This window comes from Cynocephalus volans, chromosome 8, assembly GCF_027409185.1.
Source record: "Cynocephalus volans isolate mCynVol1 chromosome 8, mCynVol1.pri, whole genome shotgun sequence".
Lineage (NCBI taxonomy): Eukaryota > Metazoa > Chordata > Mammalia > Dermoptera > Cynocephalidae > Cynocephalus > Cynocephalus volans.
In genome coordinates this window covers 145,287,133-145,292,949 of record NC_084467.1, presented here as the reverse complement: position 1 = coordinate 145,292,949, position 5,817 = coordinate 145,287,133, and the positions used below count along the sequence as shown (strand labels likewise).

The following is a 5,817-nucleotide window of genomic DNA, read 5'->3' as shown; positions in this document are numbered from 1 at the left end:
CAGAGAAGCATATGAAAAAGAAAACACAGGAAAAAAAACAAAAGTTTAACATTAGTATCCTTGGACATAGTTTGAGCCCCAGACAATAGGATGTAAAGGTAGTAAGAAAAGAAGAAAACTAAAGAAAAGTCACTTATATAAGCAATAAAGGTGGGGGTGGGAGGTGGGGAGAAGTAGATCAAACAATGTGTACGAAAAGCAATTACGTAAATAGTATCTTACCTGCTAAAGCAAAGGTCTCGATCTGAGCACTCTGAACATTAATTGCACTCAGAAGCTATGAAAGAATGAAACTAAATAACAATTAACTTAGTACTTAATTAGCTTAGTACAAAGATTAGCTCAGCACACTCTGAGTTGAAGTCCACAAGATACAGGCATAGGTAAGACCCGAGACAATTTTTTTTTAATCCCTAGCCTAGGGTGCATTACATTAGAACACCCTTGATAAGAGCCCTGGTGCTAGAGGGGCATCCCAAAGTCGAAAGATACAACTAATTTGTTGGTCATTTCTGTTTATACATTCTTGCTCTGTCTAACTCATTCATTCTACAAACATTGTGCCAGTGAAGCACTGTCTAAGCCCTGGAAATATACAAGTGACTTGGACACAGCCCCTGCCCTCAAGGAACTGTATGAGTAAGAGGCAGGTATTAAAATAATAAGACAAGGTAACAGCACAATATAGAGATATGCTCTGGATATTGATGGAGGTAGAGAAGACAGAATCTGGACACACTGAATAAAGGGGACTCAGGGAAGTCTCTGTCTTAGTTCATTTGGGCTGCTGTAATAAAATACCATAGACCAGATGGCTTATAAACAACAGACATTATTTCTCACAGTTCTGGAGGCTGGAAGTCCAAGACCAAGGCACCAGCAGATTGAGGGCCCATTTCCTCACAGACAGCTTTCTTTTCTTTATAACCTATCATGGTGGAAGGAGCAAGTGGTCTCTTTTATAAGGGCACTAATCCCATTCATGAGGTCTCTGCTCCTATGACCTATCGCATCCCACTGGCCCCACCTCCTAATGCCATCACCTTAGACGTTCAGATTTCAACATATGAATGTTGGGGGAGCACAGACGTTCAGACCATAGCAGGCTCCCTGGAAGAAGTGCCCTGGAATGGCATGGGCAAAGGCACCGAGGTGAAAGACAGCTTGACGGCTGAAGGAACTTCACATCTCACTGTTGTGAGGATGCCACATGGAAAAGGAACCAGGATACCCAGTTGAGAATTTAAAAGGGGTTTTTTACTGGCTGGCCAGTGACTGTCTCTCCAAGAAAGTCTCAGAAGAGCACAGCCCTGACTTAAAGTTTAGGGGGGGGGTTAAATGGTACATTTTTACATTAGTCACACAGTTAAAATTATCAAATAGTCACACACTTATAGTTATCTTATAGTCACACACAGACACACATACCCTCCTGGCGTGAGGAGGGGGTTTGGGGAGGCCCCATGCAAGCTGATAACAGAAGCTGAAACAAGCCAGTTAATCGCTCAGGGGCAGCTTGGGTGGGGAACAGCAAACAAAACTCAAACTTCTCTAAGTGCAGGCTAATATTTAGCTTTTAACTTCTATCAAGGGGGCTGAAGAGCTGAGGGGGATTTTCAAGCAACAACATTTTCTACACAATTCGAACACTATTTAAACTTAATCGATCTATCTTGTCACACAGCAAGCAGTTTCACAGAAGCGAATTGTGTGTGTTATGAAAGTGGGTGTCACCCTATCTCATCAGTGTTGCTGAAGCACCAAAAACCCAACTGAACAGGTAAGCAGAGGTCAGATGAAGGACTTTTTATGCCTTAATGCTCTTATGTTTTATCAATTTATTCTTAGCCCCTGGTTTGTTTCCCTCACCCCTAAGCAGGTACATTTAAGCCAAGAAACATTTCTTTCATTCTTTCTAATAAATTAGATTTGCCCCTTAGACCAATCACTGGGAGCAGGAGGCTCACGTTTCTCTTGCCGCAAACACTCCCTGCACCCTGACTAAGCTACTGTGGCCCTGAAGCAATGAAGACCAAAGGACAGGGAAACAGGAAGCGACTCAGACAGAGGACGTACCACGGAGAGGACAGGACAGTAACACTTCCCATACCAGGAGCTCATCCACAGCCCCTCAGAGCAGGAAAGAGAGGGCTCCACTTTATCCTGTTTCTGAGATGACTCTAGATGAGAAAAAAATTAGAGCAATCCTTTTTTTTCCCATTTCTCAGGCATCTGTGACATGAAGGGACAGGAACCTAGATGTTTAATTTTGGTAAGTGCTATTTCTTTCCTAAAATCAGAAAAATCCTTTACCAAGACAAATTGTATGTATTAAATACATGCAGTGTCTTTTTGTTTTTGTTTTTTGGGGTTTTTTGATATACAATTATACCTCAGTAACGCTGATAAGAAAAAAAAAAGAGTTGCATAGAAATGCTGAAAGCCATCTCAGAGAGACGCTCTTCCAACTCGAGGCTGTTCTATGGTTATTTTTTGGGATCTGCCTCTGTTTTTCCATCACAGGTCCTGCATTGAAAATTTTTTTTCTGGATAAAACCAATATGACATTCTGAATACCCTTCCTCCCCCATCTCCAAAGCCTATCCCTATTTAAAGTATGTTTCCAAAAGTAGTTTCAGAGGGGAAAAAAGGCAGAACAACCTAACCACACACATAGACACAACAGTCCACAGCACAGTTGAATGAGTTTGCTTGGGAACATCCAAATATTTACTAAAAGGAAATGCTTCTGCATATCGAGAGGTAGAAGAAAAGCCTGCAAGAACAGATTCTGATGAGATTTGCTGCTGTGTGCACTGGCAAAAGCAGCTTGACCAGACAAAACACCAGCCTATAAACAATGGCGGTTTACTCCCAGGAAAGTGGTACTTCTGTAGGAAGAGTGGTTTTCTTTACTTAGCGACCATTATTTTCCAAGAGACTTGGTATTACATTCAAAAAAGAAATGAGAAGGTAGACTTGATTAGGGATCATTATGGAAAAAAGCTCCTCCAAACCCAGATTTAAAGACAGGTCCATGGAGCCATTTAATCCCCCCTGTTAAAACACCACTTCCAGGACCAAAACAAAAAAGTGCAATTTTATGCCTAAAAAAAAATACACACACACACACACACACACACACGTATATATATATATACACACACATATATATATATGCTGTTGTGATAGGAAACACTAACTAGATGTCTACAGGGAAAAGTTCTGTTATGGATTAATGAAGGAATTGTAAATATTCAGTGTGTGGATATACTATAAATACAGAGGGAGGTGAAAAATGAACACTAGATACCATCCAAGAAAGAATTTGTAAATATGTGTTTTGTGATAAAGCTAATGCTTTTGTTTAAGTTGTTCCTTGATGTTATAAATAACTAGAGTGCAAAGTAAAGACATTCCCAGAGAACACACGTTTATCTTCATATAATAACCAGGATGAAAAGTTTCCTCTGAAACACGGAGCAGAGAGTGCAGCTCTGGCCGCCACGCAGCCTGGCTCCCCTACCCCTCGCTCTCGTTGGGCTCTGGGGGGCTCTGTGCCGCAGCTGTCAGTCACGTCGGATTCTGGAAGTTACAGTCAGTCTGGAGGTGAGCAGCAAAGTCATTCTTCCTATGGAAGTCAAGGCAACCGTGGCTATGGACAAGCACCGCAAGGCTATTCAGGCGACAGCTAAGGACAGAACTATGGTGGTTACTCCAGTTATGGACAAAACCAGTCAGATTATGCACAGTCCGATGGTGGTTATGAGAATCAGAAGCAGAGCTCATATGGCCAGCAATCATATAATAACCAGGGACAACAAGACATGGAATCATCAGGAGGCCAAGATGGAAGAGCTGCTTCGTGCAACCAGTCAGACCATGGTCAACAAGATTTGTATGATCAGCAATCACGCTATGACCCACATCAAGGTTCATAGGACAAGCAGTCAAATTAAGATCAGCAGCATGATTCCTATCATCAAAACCAGCAGTCCTATCATTCACAAAGGGAAAATCACAGCCACCACCCACACGATGACCATCATGATGTGAGTAGGTATGGAGAAGATAATAGAGGATATGGCAGGTCACAGGGAGGAGGTAGGGGGTGTGGGGGATATGACAAGGATGGAAGAGGTCCTATGACAGGATCAAGTGCTGGCGACTGCAGTGGCTTCAAAAATGATGGTGGTCACAAGGATTATGGACCCAGACCAGATGCTGATTCAGAATCTGATAAGTGAGATAACAGTACAATCTCCATGCAAGTACTTGGGTAGGGTGTATCGACAAGATCAAGTGGGGGAGTTCTTTAAACAAATAGGAATTGTCAAGACAAATAAGAAGACAGGAAAAACCAATGATAAATCTTTACACTGACACGGACACGGGGAAGCCAAAAGAAGAGGCAACAGAGTCATTTGATGACCTCCTTCAGCTAAAGCAGCTATTGACTGGTTAGATGGAAAAGAATTCCACGGCAACACCATTAAAGTGTCCTTTGCCACCAGAAGACCTGAATTCATTAGAGGAGGTGGAAGTGGAGGTGGGCAGCAAAGCCCAAATGTGGGGACTGGGTTTGCCCTAATCTGTCATGAGGAAATATGAACTTTGCTCAAAGGAATTCCTGAAATCAGTGCAATGAGCCTAGACCAGAGGATCCTCGTCCCTCAGGAGGAGATTTCTGGGGGAGGGGCTATGGTGAAGAGAGGGCTACAGAGGCCATGGGGGCACAGGTGGAGACCAAGGCAGCTATGGAGGAGACCAGGGTGGCTACGGAGGCAAAATGGGAGTAAGAAATGACTACGGAAATGACCAGCACAACTGACCATATTGATCACTGTTTTGAATGTTCTTTGTCTCTGACATGATCCATAGTGAAATTGTCAGAGTTTTGCCTGCTGCTGTCCTCATGGCCTCTTCTTGGGTAGTGAAATCAAGTGACGTTTTTATTTGGGTTGGGAGGGCTGGGACCGTTTTTCTTTTGGAAATGTCCATTGAAATTTCCCCCTTTAGTTTCCAACCTTCTCCGTCCCAACCCTTGAAGCTAAGTGTATTGTTAAATATTGCCAAAATGGAAAGTGTTTGGTAATACTGCCATAAATCCTGCTTGTTTGGGGAGAGAAAAAAGAAAGAAAGAAAGAAATACTGAGGAAGAAGTATTTTAATGTAGTTTCTATAAAATATAAATTGCATTTCAACAATATTTCTCATAATTGATAGAATTTTATGTACACTTAGGAAACATATTCACATATTGACAGAGGATTTGTTTTTTGGAAGTCTGACTAGAAAGAATTACATCTACCCAAAGCCTCACAACCTGTTTTTTCCCCTGTTAACCTTGATAATCACACTGTACAGACTGAAAACAGACTCCATGACTCAAGAGCAAATATATCTGGGATCCCAACACCAGCTAATTCAATTGAAGGCCTAAGGAAATTGAACTTTGGTCAGCAGCTTTTTATTATATCTATCAATGATTGCCACTATAAATGGCACTTCATTCATTCAACAGATATTTACTGCATACAAAGTAAGGTGCTCTTCTAGGCACTGAAGTTAGGGCAGCCAATTGGGTCAACGTGTCCCTTTTCTCCCAGAGTTTACAATCTAAACTAGAGGCAGGACTGGACAGAAGGAGGAGGGGAAATGTGTCCTAGCTGGAGACACTATTGACATTTGAGGCAGGACAACCTTTCACATTACCACTAAAAACCAGGAACAACTCCTAGTCAATCACCCTTACTAACCAAAAACATCCCTACACATTTCCAAACCTCTTTAGGGGTAGGGGATGTTTTCAAAGTG

The 5,817-nt window shown here is 42.1% G+C and overlaps 1 pseudogene; it reads left to right on the top strand.

The window, feature by feature from the left end:
- The first annotated feature begins 933 nt into the window (after window positions 1-933).
- On the top strand, window positions 934-4,831 carry LOC134384417 (TATA-binding protein-associated factor 2N-like; annotated as a pseudogene).
- The last annotated feature ends 986 nt before the right edge of the window (window positions 4,832-5,817 follow it).